Source organism: Acipenser ruthenus, chromosome 29 (genome assembly GCF_902713425.1).
Source record: "Acipenser ruthenus chromosome 29, fAciRut3.2 maternal haplotype, whole genome shotgun sequence".
Lineage (NCBI taxonomy): Eukaryota > Metazoa > Chordata > Actinopteri > Acipenseriformes > Acipenseridae > Acipenser > Acipenser ruthenus.
The window spans coordinates 11,229,925-11,255,281 of NC_081217.1; the positions used below are offsets into that span (position 1 = coordinate 11,229,925).

The 25,357-nt window shown below is 40.1% G+C and overlaps 23 non-coding genes across 23 annotated transcripts; 7 read left to right on the forward strand and 16 right to left on the reverse strand.

The window, feature by feature from the left end:
* Positions 1 to 907: 907 nt before the first annotated feature.
* Positions 908 to 1,122, reverse strand: LOC131702317 (small nucleolar RNA U3). The gene has a single exon (XR_009309464.1). It is a non-coding gene; the product is annotated as a small nucleolar RNA U3 (small nucleolar RNA).
* Positions 1,123 to 2,823: 1,701 nt separating this feature from the next.
* Positions 2,824 to 2,905, forward strand: trnas-aga (transfer RNA serine (anticodon AGA)). The gene has a single exon. It is a non-coding gene; the product is annotated as a tRNA-Ser (tRNA).
* Positions 2,906 to 3,070: 165 nt separating this feature from the next.
* On the reverse strand, positions 3,071 to 3,144 carry trnai-aau (transfer RNA isoleucine (anticodon AAU)). The gene has a single exon. It is a non-coding gene; the product is annotated as a tRNA-Ile (tRNA).
* Positions 3,145 to 3,432: 288 nt separating this feature from the next.
* On the reverse strand, positions 3,433 to 3,514 carry trnal-cag (transfer RNA leucine (anticodon CAG)). Its single transcript has one exon. It is a non-coding gene; the product is annotated as a tRNA-Leu (tRNA).
* Positions 3,515 to 4,626: 1,112 nt separating this feature from the next.
* Positions 4,627 to 4,841, reverse strand: LOC131702318 (small nucleolar RNA U3). Its single transcript, XR_009309465.1, has one exon. It is a non-coding gene; the product is annotated as a small nucleolar RNA U3 (small nucleolar RNA).
* Positions 4,842 to 6,542: 1,701 nt separating this feature from the next.
* trnas-aga (transfer RNA serine (anticodon AGA)) lies at positions 6,543 to 6,624 on the forward strand. Its single transcript has one exon. It is a non-coding gene; the product is annotated as a tRNA-Ser (tRNA).
* A 165-nt stretch (positions 6,625 to 6,789) lies between these two features.
* Positions 6,790 to 6,863, reverse strand: trnai-aau (transfer RNA isoleucine (anticodon AAU)). The gene has a single exon. It is a non-coding gene; the product is annotated as a tRNA-Ile (tRNA).
* Positions 6,864 to 8,345: 1,482 nt separating this feature from the next.
* LOC131702319 (small nucleolar RNA U3) lies at positions 8,346 to 8,560 on the reverse strand. The gene has a single exon (XR_009309466.1). It is a non-coding gene; the product is annotated as a small nucleolar RNA U3 (small nucleolar RNA).
* A 1,701-nt stretch (positions 8,561 to 10,261) lies between these two features.
* trnas-aga (transfer RNA serine (anticodon AGA)) lies at positions 10,262 to 10,343 on the forward strand. The gene has a single exon. It is a non-coding gene; the product is annotated as a tRNA-Ser (tRNA).
* Positions 10,344 to 10,508: 165 nt separating this feature from the next.
* Positions 10,509 to 10,582, reverse strand: trnai-aau (transfer RNA isoleucine (anticodon AAU)). Its single transcript has one exon. It is a non-coding gene; the product is annotated as a tRNA-Ile (tRNA).
* Positions 10,583 to 12,064: 1,482 nt separating this feature from the next.
* Positions 12,065 to 12,279, reverse strand: LOC131702320 (small nucleolar RNA U3). Its single transcript, XR_009309467.1, has one exon. It is a non-coding gene; the product is annotated as a small nucleolar RNA U3 (small nucleolar RNA).
* A 1,701-nt stretch (positions 12,280 to 13,980) lies between these two features.
* Positions 13,981 to 14,062, forward strand: trnas-aga (transfer RNA serine (anticodon AGA)). Its single transcript has one exon. It is a non-coding gene; the product is annotated as a tRNA-Ser (tRNA).
* Positions 14,063 to 14,227: 165 nt separating this feature from the next.
* Positions 14,228 to 14,301, reverse strand: trnai-aau (transfer RNA isoleucine (anticodon AAU)). The gene has a single exon. It is a non-coding gene; the product is annotated as a tRNA-Ile (tRNA).
* Positions 14,302 to 14,589: 288 nt separating this feature from the next.
* trnal-cag (transfer RNA leucine (anticodon CAG)) lies at positions 14,590 to 14,671 on the reverse strand. Its single transcript has one exon. It is a non-coding gene; the product is annotated as a tRNA-Leu (tRNA).
* A 1,112-nt stretch (positions 14,672 to 15,783) lies between these two features.
* Positions 15,784 to 15,998, reverse strand: LOC131702321 (small nucleolar RNA U3). Its single transcript, XR_009309468.1, has one exon. It is a non-coding gene; the product is annotated as a small nucleolar RNA U3 (small nucleolar RNA).
* Positions 15,999 to 17,699: 1,701 nt separating this feature from the next.
* trnas-aga (transfer RNA serine (anticodon AGA)) lies at positions 17,700 to 17,781 on the forward strand. Its single transcript has one exon. It is a non-coding gene; the product is annotated as a tRNA-Ser (tRNA).
* Positions 17,782 to 17,945: 164 nt separating this feature from the next.
* Positions 17,946 to 18,020, reverse strand: trnai-aau (transfer RNA isoleucine (anticodon AAU)). Its single transcript has one exon. It is a non-coding gene; the product is annotated as a tRNA-Ile (tRNA).
* A 1,481-nt stretch (positions 18,021 to 19,501) lies between these two features.
* LOC131702322 (small nucleolar RNA U3) lies at positions 19,502 to 19,716 on the reverse strand. Its single transcript, XR_009309469.1, has one exon. It is a non-coding gene; the product is annotated as a small nucleolar RNA U3 (small nucleolar RNA).
* A 1,701-nt stretch (positions 19,717 to 21,417) lies between these two features.
* On the forward strand, positions 21,418 to 21,499 carry trnas-aga (transfer RNA serine (anticodon AGA)). The gene has a single exon. It is a non-coding gene; the product is annotated as a tRNA-Ser (tRNA).
* Positions 21,500 to 21,664: 165 nt separating this feature from the next.
* trnai-aau (transfer RNA isoleucine (anticodon AAU)) lies at positions 21,665 to 21,738 on the reverse strand. The gene has a single exon. It is a non-coding gene; the product is annotated as a tRNA-Ile (tRNA).
* A 288-nt stretch (positions 21,739 to 22,026) lies between these two features.
* Positions 22,027 to 22,108, reverse strand: trnal-cag (transfer RNA leucine (anticodon CAG)). Its single transcript has one exon. It is a non-coding gene; the product is annotated as a tRNA-Leu (tRNA).
* A 1,112-nt stretch (positions 22,109 to 23,220) lies between these two features.
* LOC131702323 (small nucleolar RNA U3) lies at positions 23,221 to 23,435 on the reverse strand. Its single transcript, XR_009309470.1, has one exon. It is a non-coding gene; the product is annotated as a small nucleolar RNA U3 (small nucleolar RNA).
* Positions 23,436 to 25,136: 1,701 nt separating this feature from the next.
* trnas-aga (transfer RNA serine (anticodon AGA)) lies at positions 25,137 to 25,218 on the forward strand. Its single transcript has one exon. It is a non-coding gene; the product is annotated as a tRNA-Ser (tRNA).
* The last annotated feature ends 139 nt before the right edge of the window (positions 25,219 to 25,357 follow it).

Consider the following 25,357-nt stretch of genomic DNA (forward strand, 5'->3'; position numbering starts at 1 on the left):
ACGGTTTGAATCAAAATCAGAACAGTCTGTTAGCAAATGAACTTCATCAAAAAACCACAAAGGCATTACATAAATGTTACAGATATATTTCGTAGACAGAACAGTTGTAACATATTTGAGTACATTTCTAAACAATCTGCTAATAACAGACATAATCTCAAAGCGCTATAATTTATTTTCAGATCTTATGAAAGACAAGTATGGTTGCGCATTATATCACAGAAAACAGGATAATCCTAGCGCTTCATTTAATCCCTCGGGTTGTACCATATGGAGATAGAAGATCCATTTGGATTCACATTGTAATAGTTTTTGATCGAGATTATCACGTCCTCGAGCTTGAAATATTTTTTGTATGCTGCGGTATTTCAGATCTGAAATGGAATGTTTGGCATCTACGAAATGTCTAGCTAGTGGTGAATGGATATCTTTTCTCCTAATTGAACTTTTATGCTTGCTCATCAATGCGCAATCGTCACTGTCTAGTAGTTTTACCAACATATTGCAAATGGCAAGGACAAAAAAACAAATAAATGACATGCGTTGAAGCACAGGTCATCACTTGTAAGACACTGTACTCTTTTTTCGTTGTATGGCTTGTAAAACGCAAACGCATTATCACAGGCGGCACAATTACGACATGGAAAATAATCCAGTAGATTTGTCCAGTACACCTAGATCTCTCGAACATGTCAATGAGTCAGCCCTTAATAAACACTGTCCGTGTTCATTTCTGTGTATATGACATTGTCTATAACCAATATCTGTTATGTAAGCGTATTGGTATGAAACCAATCGCAATTAATGCGATCCGTGTTTTCAGTCAGTTTGATAGTTTTAATCAATCATCGAAAAAGCAGCAGTGCTTTGCAACTGTAGTTCATCTTTCTTACGTTTTGGTAAGACACCCACTCAGAACGTGTCCGCTTCCTCCAGCCCCCTAAGGAACACTGGAGCGGTCATCAATAACAGCGAGCAGTTGGTCAAAAACAACACTCGCTGTCTTCTTCACGCTCAAAAACGAACACTCTCACTCTTCCTCGTGGGTAGCGAGCCCAAACACTTTCAAAACGCATTTCGCTAGCAAATCACTATAGAAATGATCCCTGAAAGTATTGTTTTATGGGCAAGTGGCCGACCGTCTCCCTCCAACTCTGAGTGGCACCGGTAGCTGTGCCGGTGACAAATAAACAGGAGCACTTTCATATAATGCAATTGCTGTAGCCCAGTGAGTTGTTACAATAACATTTCAAACTCATTCCAGACTGCAGGCGGTTAAAAGCTTAATTGGGTTCAATTTTTTGGTATGATTTAAAAAGTACGAGCCAGTTGCCTCATTTGCATTGCCTGCCTTCCTCCTTTGCACTGTGACGTCTATCAAATGTGTGCTTAAAATCTGATGAATACGATTCCCATTTGAACCGTAAATATTTTAATTATACGCATACAGTGTTCTGTTGGGCTCCGAGGGTGTTATCTAATAAAACAACGTAATCGGTGAGCGCGTTCGGCTTAACCAAAACGTTGCTGTTTCAAGCCCACGCAGGGACGAGGCATTCTTTTTGTCAATCGCCTTTCTGTCAAGCCAGTAAACCTGTATATAATAAGAAACATTCAACAGCTCGGAAACACCATAATAGAATCCAATGCGTTTACAAATGTGTTTTGAAACTGTTCATTTTTCACCCAAATGCGGTTCTCAAAAATTGTTTTGCCTACATTTTTCTATTGCTATTATTATTTTTTCCAGAGTAAGACGAAAAAGCAAACATCCATGAAATAGGTAAACACTGCTACAGCGTTTGAACTGTCTCAACAAACGTTCAGCTCTAAAACGTGTACATTGAAAGTCTATTAACATCTTTAACACAATCATGTGTGTTCCAATAGCGGCTATTCCACATGGTGATCAATAAAGTGAATGCTGGCTTTGTTCACATATTAGCAAGACGTTTTCAGGATTCACGCATATTCTGAACAAGCACACTAGAATATGGTAATGAAAGGACAGGAAAATAACAGGTTTATTGGCTTTGGTCTTGTATCGTCACCCTGACTACTGTCAGGTAAGGAAGTGGCATTAATCAAAACGTAATTATGTAAGGTTACCAATGCGCAAATACGAAGCATATTAAAACTTCTTCACAATCTTAAATCTTCCCACATGCATTTCAAACACTTACTGATAAGTACGGCCCTTTCCCAATGTAACTGCTTTGTTTGAACACCAAAGATGGCTTGGATATTTATGAAACCACGATACTATTGTTCCCACTTTCTTTAGAACTACCAAATGTGCGCTTCCCATGTCAGCCCTAGTGGCCTAATGGCTAAGGCCACTGGCCTCCTAAGCCAGGGATAGTGGGTTCGAGTCCCATCTGGGGTGGGGTTTTGTTATAAAATCGAACATAATTGTGTTATGTTTTATTGGCATGTGATATTTTGTAGATCTTGTTATCTGCTAAGTCCGCTCACGCTAGCCACAACGTGCTTGAGTGCTGTGGCAGCAGCCATGAAGCAAGTCAGTTTTTCAGTTGAAATCAAGATCTACTTTGTTTTTTGTGTATGGGTGGTTTGAAAAGATCACTTAAATTGTTACGTATTTTGAAATAAAGATGTATTCATTATTATGAACGTTGACAGAAAGGATATTGTATTTACATTTCCCACGTGTGCTTGCCTTGTATAAATCGATGGAGTTTCAACAAAGGCATTTGACTTCGGTTCATGTTAGCCTATACTGCCATCTGCAGCATTACCGCGGGTGTCTTTTACTTCTTTTGACAATAATATGGATCATTTCACAGTCCAATGTAAGAACATGTAGTCGTGGCCGAGTGGTTAAGGCGATGGACTAGAAATCCATTGGGGTTTCCCCGCGCAGGTTCGAATCCTGCCGACTACGTAAGCTTTCTTTTTAATTGTATGTGTTCATTCCTAATACATGTTTAAAGATGAGGAATCTGAAATATTACTGGTTCTACTTCATATCGCACCGGTTCATTTAGTTAAAGAATGTTCATTTTGGCACCATTCCAAATGCTGTGGTTTCTTTAAAGAAGAAAAGTCATGGCCCGTACGGGGATCGAACCCGCGACCTTGGCGTTATTAGCACCACGCTCTAACCAACTGAGCTAACCGGCCACACACATGGAGCGCGTTAATAAAACCCGAGAAAAACAAGGCCTGCGGACATTATGATTACCAAGATGTTATGTTAAACTCAACAATAACACATTCAAAGTATTGGAAAGGCATAATTAGAGGTCTCATCTTTATGAGGCAGTTTAGCAGTGTGAAGAAAGTGGCGAGGTGCGGGCTTGCGGTGACTTTCTCTCATTTAAAAAGCTGTGATTTGAATACTAAAAAGAAAAACATGTAAAATTACCAAGCATTCGGTGGACGTTTTAGAAATAAATTAACAAGAACTGTTGTCAGAAGTGGGGTTCGAGCCCACGCCTCCATGGAGACTGCGACCTGACCACAGCGCCTTAGACCGCTCGGCCATCCTGACTTACACCGACGACTTTGCACAACGCTGCAGCACACTGCTGAACCTCCCATGTCTGACGCTGCAGTAAATCACCTGGCGTGTGCGTGTACTTGTTCTTTTTCTGTTTATATTAAGGAGGGCGACAGGTTTTGTCGCATTTTGTATGGAATCACAAGGACACTCCTCTTACTGAAAGAAAATATACTGCAAACAGAGCGATCGCTTCACGGTTTGAATCAAAATCAGAACAGTCTGTTAGCAAATGAACTTCATCAAAAAACCACAAAGGCATTACATAAATGTTACAGATATATTTCGTAGACAGAACAGTTGTAACATATTTGAGTACATTTCTAAACAATCTGCTAATAACAGACATAATCTCAAAGCGCTATAATTTATTTTCAGATCTTATGAAAGACAAGTATGGTTGCGCATTATATCACAGAAAACAGGATAATCCTAGCGCTTCATTTAATCCCTCGGGTTGTACCATATGGAGATAGAAGATCCATTTGGATTCACATTGTAATAGTTTTTGATCGAGATTATCACGTCCTCGAGCTTGAAATATTTTTTGTATGCTGCGGTATTTCAGATCTGAAATGGAATGTTTGGCATCTACGAAATGTCTAGCTAGTGGTGAATGGATATCTTTTCTCCTAATTGAACTTTTATGCTTGCTCATCAATGCGCAATCGTCACTGTCTAGTAGTTTTACCAACATATTGCAAATGGCAAGGACAAAAAAACAAATAAATGACATGCGTTGAAGCACAGGTCATCACTTGTAAGACACTGTACTCTTTTTTCGTTGTATGGCTTGTAAAACGCAAACGCATTATCACAGGCGGCACAATTACGACATGGAAAATAATCCAGTAGATTTGTCCAGTACACCTAGATCTCTCGAACATGTCAATGAGTCAGCCCTTAATAAACACTGTCCGTGTTCATTTCTGTGTATATGACATTGTCTATAACCAATATCTGTTATGTAAGCGTATTGGTATGAAACCAATCGCAATTAATGCGATCCGTGTTTTCAGTCAGTTTGATAGTTTTAATCAATCATCGAAAAAGCAGCAGTGCTTTGCAACTGTAGTTCATCTTTCTTACGTTTTGGTAAGACACCCACTCAGAACGTGTCCGCTTCCTCCAGCCCCCTAAGGAACACTGGAGCGGTCATCAATAACAGCGAGCAGTTGGTCAAAAACAACACTCGCTGTCTTCTTCACGCTCAAAAACGAACACTCTCACTCTTCCTCGTGGGTAGCGAGCCCAAACACTTTCAAAACGCATTTCGCTAGCAAATCACTATAGAAATGATCCCTGAAAGTATTGTTTTATGGGCAAGTGGCCGACCGTCTCCCTCCAACTCTGAGTGGCACCGGTAGCTGTGCCGGTGACAAATAAACAGGAGCACTTTCATATAATGCAATTGCTGTAGCCCAGTGAGTTGTTACAATAACATTTCAAACTCATTCCAGACTGCAGGCGGTTAAAAGCTTAATTGGGTTCAATTTTTTGGTATGATTTAAAAAGTACGAGCCAGTTGCCTCATTTGCATTGCCTGCCTTCCTCCTTTGCACTGTGACGTCTATCAAACGTGTGCTTAAAATCTGATGAATACGATTCCCATTTGAACCGTAAATATTTTAATTATACGCATACAGTGTTCTGTTGGGCTCCGAGGGTGTTATCTAATAAAACAACGTAATCGGTGAGCGCGTTCGGCTTAACCAAAACGTTGCTGTTTCAAGCCCACGCAGGGACGAGGCATTCTTTTTGTCAATCGCCTTTCTGTCAAGCCAGTAAACCTGTATATAATAAGAAACATTCAACAGCTCGGAAACACCATAATAGAATCCAATGCGTTTACAAATGTGTTTTGAAACTGTTCATTTTTCACCCAAATGCGGTTCTCAAAAATTGTTTTGCCTACATTTTTCTATTGCTATTATTATTTTTTCCAGAGTAAGACGAAAAAGCAAACATCCATGAAATAGGTAAACACTGCTACAGCGCTTGAACTGTCTCAACAAACGTTCAGCTCTAAAACGTGTACATTGAAAGTCTATTAACATCTTTAACACAATCATGTGTGTTCCAATAGCGGCTATTCCACATGGTGATCAATAAAGTGAATGCTGGCTTTGTTCACATATTAGCAAGACGTTTTCAGGATTCACGCATATTCTGAACAAGCACACTAGAATATGGTAATGAAAGGACAGGAAAATAACAGGTTTATTGGCTTTGGTCTTGTATCGTCACCCTGACTACTGTCAGGTAAGGAAGTGGCATTAATCAAAACGTAATTATGTAAGGTTACCAATGCGCAAATACGAAGCATATTAAAACTTCTTCACAATCTTAAATCTTCCCACATGCATTTCAAACACTTACTGATAAGTACGGCCCTTTCCCAATGTAACTGCTTTGTTTGAACACCAAAGATGGCTTGGATATTTATGAAACCACGATACTATTGTTCCCACTTTCTTTAGAACTACCAAATGTGCGCTTCCCATGTCAGCCCTAGTGGCCTAATGGCTAAGGCCACTGGCCTCCTAAGCCAGGGATAGTGGGTTCGAGTCCCATCTGGGGTGGGGTTTTGTTATAAAATCGAACATAATTGTGTTATGTTTTATTGGCATGTGATATTTTGTAGATCTTGTTATCTGCTAAGTCCGCTCACGCTAGCCACAACGTGCTTGAGTGCTGTGGCAGCAGCCATGAAGCAAGTCAGTTTTTCAGTTGAAATCAAGATCTACTTTGTTTTTTGTGTATGGGTGGTTTGAAAAGATCACTTAAATTGTTACGTATTTTGAAATAAAGATGTATTCATTATTATGAACGTTGACAGAAAGGATATTGTATTTACATTTCCCACGTGTGCTTGCCTTGTATAAATCGATGGAGTTTCAACAAAGGCATTTGACTTCGGTTCATGTTAGCCTATACTGCCATCTGCAGCATTACCGCGGGTGTCTTTTACTTCTTTTGACAATAATATGGATCATTTCACAGTCCCATGTAAGAACATGTAGTCGTGGCCGAGTGGTTAAGGCGATGGACTAGAAATCCATTGGGGTTTCCCCGCGCAGGTTCGAATCCTGCCGACTACGTAAGCTTTCTTTTTAATTGTATGTGTTCATTCCTAATACATGTTTAAAGATGAGGAATCTGAAATATTACTGGTTCTACTTCATATCGCACCGGTTCATTTAGTTAAAGAATGTTCATTTTGGCACCATTCCAAATGCTGTGGTTTCTTTAAAGAAGAAAAGTCATGGCCCGTACGGGGATCGAACCCGCGACCTTGGCGTTATTAGCACCACGCTCTAACCAACTGAGCTAACCGGCCACACACATGGAGCGCGTTAATAAAACCCGAGAAAAACAAGGCCTGCGGACATTATGATTACCAAGATGTTATGTTAAACTCAACAATAACACATTCAAAGTATTGGAAAGGCATAATTAGAGGTCTCATCTTTATGAGGCAGTTTAGCAGTGTGAAGAAAGTGGCGAGGTGCGGGCTTGCGGTGACTTTCTCTCATTTAAAAAGCTGTGATTTGAATACTAAAAAGAAAAACATGTAAAATTACCAAGCATTCGGTGGACGTTTTAGAAATAAATTAACAAGAACTGTTGTCAGAAGTGGGGTTCGAGCCCACGCCTCCATGGAGACTGCGAACTGACCACAGCGCCTTAGACCGCTCGGCCATCCTGACTTACACCGACGACTTTGCACAACGCTGCAGCACACTGCTGAACCTCCCATGTCTGACGCTGCAGTAAATCACCTGGCGTGTGCGTGTACTTGTTCTTTTTCTGTTTATATTAAGGAGGGCGACAGGTTTTGTCGCATTTTGTATGGAATCACAAGGACACTCCTCTTACTGAAAGAAAATATACTGCAAACAGAGCGATCGCTTCACGGTTTGAATCAAAATCAGAACAGTCTGTTAGCAAATGAACTTCATCAAAAAACCACAAAGGCATTACATAAATGTTACAGATATATTTCGTAGACAGAACAGTTGTAACATATTTGAGTACATTTCTAAACAATCTGCTAATAACAGACATAATCTCAAAGCGCTATAATTTATTTTCAGATCTTATGAAAGACAAGTATGGTTGCGCATTATATCACAGAAAACAGGATAATCCTAGCGCTTCATTTAATCCCTCGGGTTGTACCATATGGAGATAGAAGATCCATTTGGATTCACATTGTAATAGTTTTTGATCGAGATTATCACGTCCTCGAGCTTGAAATATTTTTTGTATGCTGCGGTATTTCAGATCTGAAATGGAATGTTTGGCATCTACGAAATGTCTAGCTAGTGGTGAATGGATATCTTTTCTCCTAATTGAACTTTTATGCTTGCTCATCAATGCGCAATCGTCACTGTCTAGTAGTTTTACCAACATATTGCAAATGGCAAGGACAAAAAAACAAATAAATGACATGCGTTGAAGCACAGGTCATCACTTGTAAGACACTGTACTCTTTTTTCGTTGTATGGCTTGTAAAACGCAAACGCATTATCACAGGCGGCACAATTACGACATGGAAAATAATCCAGTAGATTTGTCCAGTACACCTAGATCTCTCGAACATGTCAATGAGTCAGCCCTTAATAAACACTGTCCGTGTTCATTTCTGTGTATATGACATTGTCTATAACCAATATCTGTTATGTAAGCGTATTGGTATGAAACCAATCGCAATTAATGCGATCCGTGTTTTCAGTCAGTTTGATAGTTTTAATCAATCATCGAAAAAGCAGCAGTGCTTTGCAACTGTAGTTCATCTTTCTTACGTTTTGGTAAGACACCCACTCAGAACGTGTCCGCTTCCTCCAGCCCCCTAAGGAACACTGGAGCGGTCATCAATAACAGCGAGCAGTTGGTCAAAAACAACACTCGCTGTCTTCTTCACGCTCAAAAACGAACACTCTCACTCTTCCTCGTGGGTAGCGAGCCCAAACACTTTCAAAACGCATTTCGCTAGCAAATCACTATAGAAATGATCCCTGAAAGTATTGTTTTATGGGCAAGTGGCCGACCGTCTCCCTCCAACTCTGAGTGGCACCGGTAGCTGTGCCGGTGACAAATAAACAGGAGCACTTTCATATAATGCAATTGCTGTAGCCCAGTGAGTTGTTACAATAACATTTCAAACTCATTCCAGACTGCAGGCGGTTAAAAGCTTAATTGGGTTCAATTTTTTGGTATGATTTAAAAAGTACGAGCCAGTTGCCTCATTTGCATTGCCTGCCTTCCTCCTTTGCACTGTGACGTCTATCAAATGTGTGCTTAAAATCTGATGAATACGATTCCCATTTGAACCGTAAATATTTTAATTATACGCATACAGTGTTCTGTTGGGCTCCGAGGGTGTTATCTAATAAAACAACGTAATCGGTGAGCGCGTTCGGCTTAACCAAAACGTTGCTGTTTCAAGCCCACGCAGGGACGAGGCATTCTTTTTGTCAATCGCCTTTCTGTCAAGCCAGTAAACCTGTATATAATAAGAAACATTCAACAGCTCGGAAACACCATAATAGAATCCAATGCGTTTACAAATGTGTTTTGAAACTGTTCATTTTTCACCCAAATGCGGTTCTCAAAAATTGTTTTGCCTACATTTTTCTATTGCTATTATTATTTTTTCCAGAGTAAGACGAAAAAGCAAACATCCATGAAATAGGTAAACACTGCTACAGCGCTTGAACTGTCTCAACAAACGTTCAGCTCTAAAACGTGTACATTGAAAGTCTATTAACATCTTTAACACAATCATGTGTGTTCCAATAGCGGCTATTCCACATGGTGATCAATAAAGTGAATGCTGGCTTTGTTCACATATTAGCAAGACGTTTTCAGGATTCACGCATATTCTGAACAAGCACACTAGAATATGGTAATGAAAGGACAGGAAAATAACAGGTTTATTGGCTTTGGTCTTGTATCGTCACCCTGACTACTGTCAGGTAAGGAAGTGGCATTAATCAAAACGTAATTATGTAAGGTTACCAATGCGCAAATACGAAGCATATTAAAACTTCTTCACAATCTTAAATCTTCCCACATGCATTTCAAACACTTACTGATAAGTACGGCCCTTTCCCAATGTAACTGCTTTGTTTGAACACCAAAGATGGCTTGGATATTTATGAAACCACGATACTATTGTTCCCACTTTCTTTAGAACTACCAAATGTGCGCTTCCCATGTCAGCCCTAGTGGCCTAATGGCTAAGGCCACTGGCCTCCTAAGCCAGGGATAGTGGGTTCGAGTCCCATCTGGGGTGGGGTTTTGTTATAAAATCGAACATAATTGTGTTATGTTTTATTGGCATGTGATATTTTGTAGATCTTGTTATCTGCTAAGTCCGCTCACGCTAGCCACAACGTGCTTGAGTGCTGTGGCAGCAGCCATGAAGCAAGTCAGTTTTTCAGTTGAAATCAAGATCTACTTTGTTTTTTGTGTATGGGTGGTTTGAAAAGATCACTTAAATTGTTACGTATTTTGAAATAAAGATGTATTCATTATTATGAACGTTGACAGAAAGGATATTGTATTTACATTTCCCACGTGTGCTTGCCTTGTATAAATCGATGGAGTTTCAACAAAGGCATTTGACTTCGGTTCATGTTAGCCTATACTGCCATCTGCAGCATTACCGCGGGTGTCTTTTACTTCTTTTGACAATAATATGGATCATTTCACAGTCCAATGTAAGAACATGTAGTCGTGGCCGAGTGGTTAAGGCGATGGACTAGAAATCCATTGGGGTTTCCCCGCGCAGGTTCGAATCCTGCCGACTACGTAAGCTTTCTTTTTAATTGTATGTGTTCATTCCTAATACATGTTTAAAGATGAGGAATTTGAAATATTACTGGTTCTACTTCATATCGCACCGGTTCATTTTGTTAAAGAATGTTCATTTTGGCACCATTCCAAATGCTGTGGTTTCTTTAAAGAAGAAAAGTCATGACCCGTACGGGGATCGAACCCGCGACCTTGGCGTTATTAGCACCACGCTCTAACCAACTGAGCTAACCGGCCACACACATGGAGCGCGTTAATAAAACCCGAGAAAAACAAGGCCTGCGGACATTATGATTACCAAGATGTTATGTTAAACTCAACAATAACACATTCAAAGTATTGGAAAGGCATAATTAGAGGTCTCATCTTTATGAGGCAGTTTAGCAGTGTGAAGAAAGTGGCGAGGTGCGGGCTTGCGGTGACTTTCTCTCATTTAAAAAGCTGTGATTTGAATACTAAAAAGAAAAACATGTAAAATTACCAAGCATTCGGTGGACGTTTTAGAAATAAATTAACAAGAACTGTTGTCAGAAGTGGGGTTCGAGCCCACGCCTCCATGGAGACTGCGAACTGACCACAGCGCCTTAGACCGCTCGGCCATCCTGACTTACACCGACGACTTTGCACAACGCTGCAGCACACTGCTGAACCTCCCATGTCTGACGCTGCAGTAAATCACCTGGCGTGTGCGTGTACTTGTTCTTTTTCTGTTTATATTAAGGAGGGCGACAGGTTTTGTCGCATTTTGTATGGAATCACAAGGACACTCCTCTTACTGAAAGAAAATATACTGCAAACAGAGCGATCGCTTCACGGTTTGAATCAAAATCAGAACAGTCTGTTAGCAAATGAACTTCATCAAAAAACCACAAAGGCATTACATAAATGTTACAGATATATTTCGTAGACAGAACAGTTGTAACATATTTGAGTACATTTCTAAACAATCTGCTAATAACAGACATAATCTCAAAGCGCTATAATTTATTTTCAGATCTTATGAAAGACAAGTATGGTTGCGCATTATATCACAGAAAACAGGATAATCCTAGCGCTTCATTTAATCCCTCGGGTTGTACCATATGGAGATAGAAGATCCATTTGGATTCACATTGTAATAGTTTTTGATCGAGATTATCACGTCCTCGAGCTTGAAATATTTTTTGTATGCTGCGGTATTTCAGATCTGAAATGGAATGTTTGGCATCTACGAAATGTCTAGCTAGTGGTGAATGGATATCTTTTCTCCTAATTGAACTTTTATGCTTGCTCATCAATGCGCAATCGTCACTGTCTAGTAGTTTTACCAACATATTGCAAATGGCAAGGACAAAAAAACAAATAAATGACATGCGTTGAAGCACAGGTCATCACTTGTAAGACACTGTACTCTTTTTTCGTTGTATGGCTTGTAAAACGCAAACGCATTATCACAGGCGGCACAATTACGACATGGAAAATAATCCAGTAGATTTGTCCAGTACACCTAGATCTCTCGAACATGTCAATGAGTCAGCCCTTAATAAACACTGTCCGTGTTCATTTCTGTGTATATGACATTGTCTATAACCAATATCTGTTATGTAAGCGTATTGGTATGAAACCAATCGCAATTAATGCGATCCGTGTTTTCAGTCAGTTTGATAGTTTTAATCAATCATCGAAAAAGCAGCAGTGCTTTGCAACTGTAGTTCATCTTTCTTACGTTTTGGTAAGACACCCACTCAGAACGTGTCCGCTTCCTCCAGCCCCCTAAGGAACACTGGAGCGGTCATCAATAACAGCGAGCAGTTGGTCAAAAACAACACTCGCTGTCTTCTTCACGCTCAAAAACGAACACTCTCACTCTTCCTCGTGGGTAGCGAGCCCAAACACTTTCAAAACGCATTTCGCTAGCAAATCACTATAGAAATGATCCCTGAAAGTATTGTTTTATGGGCAAGTGGCCGACCGTCTCCCTCCAACTCTGAGTGGCACCGGTAGCTGTGCCGGTGACAAATAAACAGGAGCACTTTCATATAATGCAATTGCTGTAGCCCAGTGAGTTGTTACAATAACATTTCAAACTCATTCCAGACTGCAGGCGGTTAAAAGCTTAATTGGGTTCAATTTTTTGGTATGATTTAAAAAGTACGAGCCAGTTGCCTCATTTGCATTGCCTGCCTTCCTCCTTTGCACTGTGACGTCTATCAAATGTGTGCTTAAAATCTGATGAATACGATTCCCATTTGAACCGTAAATATTTTAATTATACGCATACAGTGTTCTGTTGGGCTCCGAGGGTGTTATCTAATAAAACAACGTAATCGGTGAGCGCGTTCGGCTTAACCAAAACGTTGCTGTTTCAAGCCCACGCAGGGACGAGGCATTCTTTTTGTCAATCGCCTTTCTGTCAAGCCAGTAAACCTGTATATAATAAGAAACATTCAACAGCTCGGAAACACCATAATAGAATCCAATGCGTTTACAAATGTGTTTTGAAACTGTTCATTTTTCACCCAAATGCGGTTCTCAAAAATTGTTTTGCCTACATTTTTCTATTGCTATTATTATTTTTTCCAGAGTAAGACGAAAAAGCAAACATCCATGAAATAGGTAAACACTGCTACAGCGCTTGAACTGTCTCAACAAACGTTCAGCTCTAAAACGTGTACATTGAAAGTCTATTAACATCTTTAACACAATCATGTGTGTTCCAATAGCGGCTATTCCACATGGTGATCAATAAAGTGAATGCTGGCTTTGTTCACATATTAGCAAGACGTTTTCAGGATTCACGCATATTCTGAACAAGCACACTAGAATATGGTAATGAAAGGACAGGAAAATAACAGGTTTATTGGCTTTGGTCTTGTATCGTCACCCTGACTACTGTCAGGTAAGGAAGTGGCATTAATCAAAACGTAATTATGTAAGGTTACCAATGCGCAAATACGAAGCATATTAAAACTTCTTCACAATCTTAAATCTTCCCACATGCATTTCAAACACTTACTGATAAGTACGGCCCTTTCCCAATGTAACTGCTTTGTTTGAACACCAAAGATGGCTTGGATATTTATGAAACCACGATACTATTGTTCCCACTTTCTTTAGAACTACCAAATGTGCGCTTCCCATGTCAGCCCTAGTGGCCTAATGGCTAAGGCCACTGGCCTCCTAAGCCAGGGATAGTGGGTTCGAGTCCCATCTGGGGTGGGGTTTTGTTATAAAATCGAACATAATTGTGTTATGTTTTATTGGCATGTGATATTTTGTAGATCTTGTTATCTGCTAAGTCCGCTCACGCTAGCCACAACGTGCTTGAGTGCTGTGGCAGCAGCCATGAAGCAAGTCAGTTTTTCAGTTGAAATCAAGATCTACTTTGTTTTTTGTGTATGGGTGGTTTGAAAAGATCACTTAAATTGTTACGTATTTTGAAATAAAGATGTATTCATTATTATGAACGTTGACAGAAAGGATATTGTATTTACATTTCCCACGTGTGCTTGCCTTGTATAAATCGATGGAGTTTCAACAAAGGCATTTGACTTCGGTTCATGTTAGCCTATACTGCCATCTGCAGCATTACCGCGGGTGTCTTTTACTTCTTTTGACAATAATATGGATCATTTCACAGTCCAATGTAAGAACATGTAGTCGTGGCCGAGTGGTTAAGGCGATGGACTAGAAATCCATTGGGGTTTCCCCGCGCAGGTTCGAATCCTGCCGACTACGTAAGCTTTCTTTTTAATTGTATGTGTTCATTCCTAATACATGTTTAAAGATGAGGAATCTGAAATATTACTGGTTCTACTTCATATCGCACCGGTTCATTTAGTTAAAGAATGTTCATTTTGGCACCATTCCAAATGCTGTGGTTTCTTTAAAGAAGAAAAGTCATGGCCCGTACGGGGATCGAACCCGCGACCTTGGCGTTATTAGCACCACGCTCTAACCAACTGAGCTAACCGGCCACACACATGGAGCGCGTTAATAAAACCCGAGAAAAACAAGGCCTGCGGACATTATGATTACCAAGATGTTATGTTAAACTCAACAATAACACATTCAAAGTATTGGAAAGGCATAATTAGAGGTCTCATCTTTATGAGGCAGTTTAGCAGTGTGAAGAAAGTGGCGAGGTGCGGGCTTGCGGTGACTTTCTCTCATTTAAAAAGCTGTGATTTGAATACTAAAAAGAAAAACATGTAAAATTACCAAGCATTCGGTGGACGTTTTAGAAATAAATTAACAAGAACTGTTGTCAGAAGTGGGGTTCGAGCCCACGCCTCCATGGAGACTGCGACCTGACCACAGCGCCTTAGACCGCTCGGCCATCCTGACTTACACCGACGACTTTGCACAACGCTGCAGCACACTGCTGAACCTCCCATGTCTGACGCTGCAGTAAATCACCTGGCGTGTGCGTGTACTTGTTCTTTTTCTGTTTATATTAAGGAGGGCGACAGGTTTTGTCGCATTTTGTATGGAATCACAAGGACACTCCTCTTACTGAAAGAAAATATACTGCAAACAGAGCGATCGCTTCACGGTTTGAATCAAAATCAGAACAGTCTGTTAGCAAATGAACTTCATCAAAAAACCACAAAGGCATTACATAAATGTTACAGATATATTTCGTAGACAGAACAGTTGTAACATATTTGAGTACATTTCTAAACAATCTGCTAATAACAGACATAATCTCAAAGCGCTATAATTTATTTTCAGATCTTATGAAAGACAAGTATGGTTGCGCATTATATCACAGAAAACAGGATAATCCTAGCGCTTCATTTAATCCCTCGGGTTGTACCATATGGAGATAGAAGATCCATTTGGATTCACATTGTAATAGTTTTTGATCGAGATTATCACGTCCTCGAGCTTGAAATATTTTTTGTATGCTGCGGTATTTCAGATCTGAAATGGAATGTTTGGCATCTACGAAATGTCTAGCTAGTGGTGAATGGATATCTTTTCTCCTAATTGAACTTTTATGCTTGCTCATCAATGCGCAATCGTCACTGTCTAGTAGTTTTACCAACATATTGCAAATGGCAAGGACAAAAAAACAAATAAATGACATGCGTTGAAGCACAGGTCATCACTTGTAAGACACTGTACTCTTTTTTCGTTGTATGGCTTGTAAAACGCAAACGCATTATCACAGGCGGCACAATTACGACATGGAAAATAATCCAGTAGATTTGTCCAGTACACCTAGATCTCTCGAACATGTCAATGAGTCAGCCCTTAATAAACACTGTCCGTGTTCATTTCTGTGTATATGACATTGTCTATAACCAATATCTGTTATGTAAGCGTATTGGTATGAAACCAATCGCAATTAATGCGATCCGTGTTTTCAGTCAGTTTGATAGTTTTAATCAATCATCGAAAAAGCAGCAGTGCTTTGCAACTGTAGTTCATCTTTCTTACGTTTTGGTAAGACACCCACTCAGAACGTGTCCGCTTCCTCCAGCCCCCTAAGGAACACTGGAGCGGTCATCAATAACAGCGAGCAGTTGGTCAAAAACAACACTCGCTGTCTTCTTCACGCTCAAAAACGAACACTCTCACTCTTCCTCGTGGGTAGCGAGCCCAAACACTTTCAAAACGCATTTCGCTAGCAAATCACTATAGAAATGATCCCTGAAAGTATTGTTTTATGGGCAAGTGGCCGACCGTCTCCCTCCAACTCTGAGTGGCACCGGTAGCTGTGCCGGTGACAAATAAACAGGAGCACTTTCATATAATGCAATTGCTGTAGCCCAGTGAGTTGTTACAATAACATTTCAAACTCATTCCAGACTGCAGGCGGTTAAAAGCTTAATTGGGTTCAATTTTTTGGTATGATTTAAAAAGTACGAGCCAGTTGCCTCATTTGCATTGCCTGCCTTCCTCCTTTGCACTGTGACGTCTATCAAATGTGTGCTTAAAATCTGATGAATACGATTCCCATTTGAACCGTAAATATTTTAATTATACGCATACAGTGTTCTGTTGGGCTCCGAGGGTGTTATCTAATAAAACAACGTAATCGGTGAGCGCGTTCGGCTTAACCAAAACGTTGCTGTTTCAAGCCCACGCAGGGACGAGGCATTCTTTTTGTCAATCGCCTTTCTGTCAAGCCAGTAAACCTGTATATAATAAGAAACATTCAACAGCTCGGAAACACCATAATAGAATCCAATGCGTTTACAAATGTGTTTTGAAACTGTTCATTTTTCACCCAAATGCGGTTCTCAAAAATTGTTTTGCCTACATTTTTCTATTGCTATTATTATTTTTTCCAGAGTAAGACGAAAAAGCAAACATCCATGAAATAGGTAAACACTGCTACAGCGCTTGAACTGTCTCAACAAACGTTCAGCTCTAAAACGTGTACATTGAAAGTCTATTAACATCTTTAACACAATCATGTGTGTTCCAATAGCGGCTATTCCACATGGTGATCAATAAAGTGAATGCTGGCTTTGTTCACATATTAGCAAGACGTTTTCAGGATTCACGCATATTCTGAACAAGCACACTAGAATATGGTAATGAAAGGACAGGAAAATAACAGGTTTATTGGCTTTGGTCTTGTATCGTCACCCTGACTACTGTCAGGTAAGGAAGTGGCATTAATCAAAACGTAATTATGTAAGGTTACCAATGCGCAAATACGAAGCATATTAAAACTTCTTCACAATCTTAAATCTTCCCACATGCATTTCAAACACTTACTGATAAGTACGGCCCTTTCCCAATGTAACTGCTTTGTTTGAACACCAAAGATGGCTTGGATATTTATGAAACCACGATACTATTGTTCCCACTTTCTTTAGAACTACCAAATGTGCGCTTCCCATGTCAGCCCTAGTGGCCTAATGGCTAAGGCCACTGGCCTCCTAAGCCAGGGATAGTGGGTTCGAGTCCCATCTGGGGTGGGGTTTTGTTATAAAATCGAACATAATTGTGTTATGTTTTATTGGCATGTGATATTTTGTAGATCTTGTTATCTGCTAAGTCCGCTCACGCTAGCCACAACGTGCTTGAGTGCTGTGGCAGCAGCCATGAAGCAAGTCAGTTTTTCAGTTGAAATCAAGATCTACTTTGTTTTTTGTGTATGGGTGGTTTGAAAAGATCACTTAAATTGTTACGTATTTTGAAATAAAGATGTATTCATTATTATGAACGTTGACAGAAAGGATATTGTATTTACATTTCCCACGTGTGCTTGCCTTGTATAAATCGATGGAGTTTCAACAAAGGCATTTGACTTCGGTTCATGTTAGCCTATACTGCCATCTGCAGCATTACCGCGGGTGTCTTTTACTTCTTTTGACAATAATATGGATCATTTCACAGTCCAATGTAAGAACATGTAGTCGTGGCCGAGTGGTTAAGGCGATGGACTAGAAATCCATTGGGGTTTCCCCGCGCAGGTTCGAATCCTGCCGACTACGTAAGCTTTCTTTTTAATTGTATGTGTTCATTCCTAATACATGTTTAAAGATGAGGAATTTGAAATATTACTGGTTCTACTTCATATCGCACCGGTTCATTTTGTTAAAGAATGTTCATTTTGGCACCATTCCAAATGCTGTGGTTTCTTTAAAGAAGAAAAGTCATGGCCCGACGGGGATCGAACCCGCGACCTTGGCGTTATTAGCACCACGCTCTAACCAACTGAGCTAACCGGCCACACACATGGAGCGCGTTAATAAAACCCGAGAAAAACAAGGCCTGCGGACATTATGATTACCAAGATGTTATGTTAAACTCAACAATAACACATTCAAAGTATTGGAAAGGCATAATTAGAGGTCTCATCTTTATGAGGCAGTTTAGCAGTGTGAAGAAAGTGGCGAGGTGCGGGCTTGCGGTGACTTTCTCTCATTTAAAAAGCTGTGATTTGAATACTAAAAAGAAAAACATGTAAAATTACCAAGCATTCGGTGGACGTTTTAGAAATAAATTAACAAGAACTGTTGTCAGAAGTGGGGTTCGAGCCCACGCCTCCATGGAGACTGCGAACTGACCACAGCGCCTTAGACCGCTCGGCCATCCTGACTTACACCGACGACTTTGCACAACGCTGCAGCACACTGCTGAACCTCCCATGTCTGACGCTGCAGTAAATCACCTGGCGTGTGCGTGTACTTGTTCTTTTTCTGTTTATATTAAGGAGGGCGACAGGTTTTGTCGCATTTTGTATGGAATCACAAGGACACTCCTCTTACTGAAAGAAAATATACTGCAAACAGAGCGATCGCTTCACGGTTTGAATCAAAATCAGAACAGTCTGTTAGCAAATGAACTTCATCAAAAAACCACAAAGGCATTACATAAATGTTACAGATATATTTCGTAGACAGAACAGTTGTAACATATTTGAGTACATTTCTAAACAATCTGCTAATAACAGACATAATCTCAAAGCGCTATAATTTATTTTCAGATCTTATGAAAGACAAGTATGGTTGCGCATTATATCACAGAAAACAGGATAATCCTAGCGCTTCATTTAATCCCTCGGGTTGTACCATATGGAGATAGAAGATCCATTTGGATTCACATTGTAATAGTTTTTGATCGAGATTATCACGTCCTCGAGCTTGAAATATTTTTTGTATGCTGCGGTATTTCAGATCTGAAATGGAATGTTTGGCATCTACGAAATGTCTAGCTAGTGGTGAATGGATATCTTTTCTCCTAATTGAACTTTTATGCTTGCTCATCAATGCGCAATCGTCACTGTCTAGTAGTTTTACCAACATATTGCAAATGGCAAGGACAAAAAAACAAATAAATGACATGCGTTGAAGCACAGGTCATCACTTGTAAGACACTGTACTCTTTTTTCGTTGTATGGCTTGTAAAACGCAAACGCATTATCACAGGCGGCACAATTACGACATGGAAAATAATCCAGTAGATTTGTCCAGTACACCTAGATCTCTCGAACATGTCAATGAGTCAGCCCTTAATAAACACTGTCCGTGTTCATTTCTGTGTATATGACATTGTCTATAACCAATATCTGTTATGTAAGCGTATTGGTATGAAACCAATCGCAATTAATGCGATCCGTGTTTTCAGTCAGTTTGATAGTTTTAATCAATCATCGAAAAAGCAGCAGTGCTTTGCAACTGTAGTTCATCTTTCTTACGTTTTGGTAAGACACCCACTCAGAACGTGTCCGCTTCCTCCAGCCCCCTAAGGAACACTGGAGCGGTCATCAATAACAGCGAGCAGTTGGTCAAAAACAACACTCGCTGTCTTCTTCACGCTCAAAAACGAACACTCTCACTCTTCCTCGTGGGTAGCGAGCCCAAACACTTTCAAAACGCATTTCGCTAGCAAATCACTATAGAAATGATCCCTGAAAGTATTGTTTTATGGGCAAGTGGCCGACCGTCTCCCTCCAACTCTGAGTGGCACCGGTAGCTGTGCCGGTGACAAATAAACAGGAGCACTTTCATATAATGCAATTGCTGTAGCCCAGTGAGTTGTTACAATAACATTTCAAACTCATTCCAGACTGCAGGCGGTTAAAAGCTTAATTGGGTTCAATTTTTTGGTATGATTTAAAAAGTACGAGCCAGTTGCCTCATTTGCATTGCCTGCCTTCCTCCTTTGCACTGTGACGTCTATCAAATGTGTGCTTAAAATCTGATGAATACGATTCCCATTTGAACCGTAAATATTTTAATTATACGCATACAGTGTTCTGTTGGGCTCCGAGGGTGTTATCTAATAAAACAACGTAATCGGTGAGCGCGTTCGGCTTAACCAAAACGTTGCTGTTTCAAGCCCACGCAGGGACGAGGCATTCTTTTTGTCAATCGCCTTTCTGTCAAGCCAGTAAACCTGTATATAATAAGAAACATTCAACAGCTCGGAAACACCATAATAGAATCCAATGCGTTTACAAATGTGTTTTGAAACTGTTCATTTTTCACCCAAATGCGGTTCTCAAAAATTGTTTTGCCTACATTTTTCTATTGCTATTATTATTTTTTCCAGAGTAAGACGAAAAAGCAAACATCCATGAAATAGGTAAACACTGCTACAGCGCTTGAACTGTCTCAACAAACGTTCAGCTCTAAAACGTGTACATTGAAAGTCTATTAACATCTTTAACACAATCATGTGTGTTCCAATAGCGGCTATTCCACATGGTGATCAATAAAGTGAATGCTGGCTTTGTTCACATATTAGCAAGACGTTTTCAGGATTCACGCATATTCTGAACAAGCACACTAGAATATGGTAATGAAAGGACAGGAAAATAACAGGTTTATTGGCTTTGGTCTTGTATCGTCACCCTGACTACTGTCAGGTAAGGAAGTGGCATTAATCAAAACGTAATTATGTAAGGTTACCAATGCGCAAATACGAAGCATATTAAAACTTCTTCACAATCTTAAATCTTCCCACATGCATTTCAAACACTTACTGATAAGTACGGCCCTTTCCCAATGTAACTGCTTTGTTTGAACACCAAAGATGGCTTGGATATTTATGAAACCACGATACTATTGTTCCCACTTTCTTTAGAACTACCAAATGTGCGCTTCCCATGTCAGCCCTAGTGGCCTAATGGCTAAGGCCACTGGCCTCCTAAGCCAGGGATAGTGGGTTCGAGTCCCATCTGGGGTGGGGTTTTGTTATAAAATCGAACATAATTGTGTTATGTTTTATTGGCATGTGATATTTTGTAGATCTTGTTATCTGCTAAGTCCGCTCACGCTAGCCACAACGTGCTTGAGTGCTGTGGCAGCAGCCATGAAGCAAGTCAGTTTTTCAGTTGAAATCAAGATCTACTTTGTTTTTTGTGTATGGGTGGTTTGAAAAGATCACTTAAATTGTTACGTATTTTGAAATAAAGATGTATTCATTATTATGAACGTTGACAGAAAGGATATTGTATTTACATTTCCCACGTGTGCTTGCCTTGTATAAATCGATGGAGTTTCAACAAAGGCATTTGACTTCGGTTCATGTTAGCCTATACTGCCATCTGCAGCATTACCGCGGGTGTCTTTTACTTCTTTTGACAATAATATGGATCATTTCACAGTCCAATGTAAGAACATGTAGTCGTGGCCGAGTGGTTAAGGCGATGGACTAGAAATCCATTGGGGTTTCCCCGCGCAGGTTCGAATCCTGCCGACTACGTAAGCTTTCTTTTTAATTGTATGTGTTCATTCCTAATACATGTTTAAAGATGAGGAATCTGAAATATTACTGGTTCTACTTCATATCGCACCGGTTCATTTAGTTAAAGAATGTTCATTTTGGCACCATTCCAAATGCTGTGGTTTCTTTAAAGAAGAAAAGTCATGGCCCGTACGGGGATCGAACCCGCGACCTTGGCGTTATTAGCACCACGCTCTAACCAACTGAGCTAACCGGCCACACACATGGAGCGCGTTAATAAAACCCGAGAAAAACAAGGCCTGCGGACATTATGATTACCAAGATGTTATGTTAAACTCAACAATAACACATTCAAAGTATTGGAAAGGCATAATTAGAGGTCTCATCTTTATGAGGCAGTTTAGCAGTGTGAAGAAAGTGGCGAGGTGCGGGCTTGCGGTGACTTTCTCTCATTTAAAAAGCTGTGATTTGAATACTAAAAAGAAAAACATGTAAAATTACCAAGCATTCGGTGGACGTTTTAGAAATAAATTAACAAGAACTGTTGTCAGAAGTGGGGTTCGAGCCCACGCCTCCATGGAGACTGCGACCTGACCACAGCGCCTTAGACCGCTCGGCCATCCTGACTTACACCGACGACTTTGCACAACGCTGCAGCACACTGCTGAACCTCCCATGTCTGACGCTGCAGTAAATCACCTGGCGTGTGCGTGTACTTGTTCTTTTTCTGTTTATATTAAGGAGGGCGACAGGTTTTGTCGCATTTTGTATGGAATCACAAGGACACTCCTCTTACTGAAAGAAAATATACTGCAAACAGAGCGATCGCTTCACGGTTTGAATCAAAATCAGAACAGTCTGTTAGCAAATGAACTTCATCAAAAAACCACAAAGGCATTACATAAATGTTACAGATATATTTCGTAGACAGAACAGTTGTAACATATTTGAGTACATTTCTAAACAATCTGCTAATAACAGACATAATCTCAAAGCGCTATAATTTATTTTCAGATCTTATGAAAGACAAGTATGGTTGCGCATTATATCACAGAAAACAGGATAATCCTAGCGCTTCATTTAATCCCTCGGGTTGTACCATATGGAGATAGAAGATCCATTTGGATTCACATTGTAATAGTTTTTGATCGAGATTATCACGTCCTCGAGCTTGAAATATTTTTTGTATGCTGCGGTATTTCAGATCTGAAATGGAATGTTTGGCATCTACGAAATGTCTAGCTAGTGGTGAATGGATATCTTTTCTCCTAATTGAACTTTTATGCTTGCTCATCAATGCGCAATCGTCACTGTCTAGTAGTTTTACCAACATATTGCAAATGGCAAGGACAAAAAAACAAATAAATGACATGCGTTGAAGCACAGGTCATCACTTGTAAGACACTGTACTCTTTTTTCGTTGTATGGCTTGTAAAACGCAAACGCATTATCACAGGCGGCACAATTACGACATGGAAAATAATCCAGTAGATTTGTCCAGTACACCTAGATCTCTCGAACATGTCAATGAGTCAGCCCTTAATAAACACTGTCCGTGTTCATTTCTGTGTATATGACATTGTCTATAACCAATATCTGTTATGTAAGCGTATTGGTATGAAACCAATCGCAATTAATGCGATCCGTGTTTTCAGTCAGTTTGATAGTTTTAATCAATCATCGAAAAAGCAGCAGTGCTTTGCAACTGTAGTTCATCTTTCTTACGTTTTGGTAAGACACCCACTCAGAACGTGTCCGCTTCCTCCAGCCCCCTAAGGAACACTGGAGCGGTCATCAATAACAGCGAGCAGTTGGTCAAAAACAACACTCGCTGTCTTCTTCACGCTCAAAAACGAACACTCTCACTCTTCCTCGTGGGTAGCGAGCCCAAACACTTTCAAAACGCATTTCGCTAGCAAATCACTATAGAAATGATCCCTGAAAGTATTGTTTTATGGGCAAGTGGCCGACCGTCTCCCTCCAACTCTGAGTGGCACCGGTAGCTGTGCCGGTGACAAATAAACAGGAGCACTTTCATATAATGCAATTGCTGTAGCCCAGTGAGTTGTTACAATAACATTTCAAACTCATTCCAGACTGCAGGCGGTTAAAAGCTTAATTGGGTTCAATTTTTTGGTATGATTTAAAAAGTACGAGCCAGTTGCCTCATTTGCATTGCCTGCCTTCCTCCTTTGCACTGTGACGTCTATCAAATGTGTGCTTAAAATCTGATGAATACGATTCCCATTTGAACCGTAAATATTTTAATTATACGCATACAGTGTTCTGTTGGGCTCCGAGGGTGTTATCTAATAAAACAACGTAATCGGTGAGCGCGTTCGGCTTAACCAAAACGTTGCTGTTTCAAGCCCACGCAGGGACGAGGCATTCTTTTTGTCAATCGCCTTTCTGTCAAGCCAGTAAACCTGTATATAATAAGAAACATTCAACAGCTCGGAAACACCATAATAGAATCCAATGCGTTTACAAATGTGTTTTGAAACTGTTCATTTTTCACCCAAATGCGGTTCTCAAAAATTGTTTTGCCTACATTTTTCTATTGCTATTATTATTTTTTCCAGAGTAAGACGAAAAAGCAAACATCCATGAAATAGGTAAACACTGCTACAGCGCTTGAACTGTCTCAACAAACGTTCAGCTCTAAAACGTGTACATTGAAAGTCTATTAACATCTTTAACACAATCATGTGTGTTCCAATAGCGGCTATTCCACATGGTGATCAATAAAGTGAATGCTGGCTTTGTTCACATATTAGCAAGACGTTTTCAGGATTCACGCATATTCTGAACAAGCACACTAGAATATGGTAATGAAAGGACAGGAAAATAACAGGTTTATTGGCTTTGGTCTTGTATCGTCACCCTGACTACTGTCAGGTAAGGAAGTGGCATTAATCAAAACGTAATTATGTAAGGTTACCAATGCGCAAATACGAAGCATATTAAAACTTCTTCACAATCTTAAATCTTCCCACATGCATTTCAAACACTTACTGATAAGTACGGCCCTTTCCCAATGTAACTGCTTTGTTTGAACACCAAAGATGGCTTGGATATTTATGAAACCACGATACTATTGTTCCCACTTTCTTTAGAACTACCAAATGTGCGCTTCCCATGTCAGCCCTAGTGGCCTAATGGCTAAGGCCACTGGCCTCCTAAGCCAGGGATAGTGGGTTCGAGTCCCATCTGGGGTGGGGTTTTGTTATAAAATCGAACATAATTGTGTTATGTTTTATTGGCATGTGATATTTTGTAGATCTTGTTATCTGCTAAGTCCGCTCACGCTAGCCACAACGTGCTTGAGTGCTGTGGCAGCAGCCATGAAGCAAGTCAGTTTTTCAGTTGAAATCAAGATCTACTTTGTTTTTTGTGTATGGGTGGTTTGAAAAGATCACTTAAATTGTTACGTATTTTGAAATAAAGATGTATTCATTATTATGAACGTTGACAGAAAGGATATTGTATTTACATTTCCCACGTGTGCTTGCCTTGTATAAATCGATGGAGTTTCAACAAAGGCATTTGACTTCGGTTCATGTTAGCCTATACTGCCATCTGCAGCATTACCGCGGGTGTCTTTTACTTCTTTTGACAATAATATGGATCATTTCACAGTCCAATGTAAGAACATGTAGTCGTGGCCGAGTGGTTAAGGCGATGGACTAGAAATCCATTGGGGTTTCCCCGCGCAGGTTCGAATCCTGCCGACTACGTAAGCTTTCTTTTTAATTGTATGTGTTCATTCCTAATACATGTTTAAAGATGAGGAATTTGAAATATTACTGGTTCTACTTCATATCGCACCGGTTCATTTTGTTAAAGAATGTTCATTTTGGCACCATTCCAAATGCT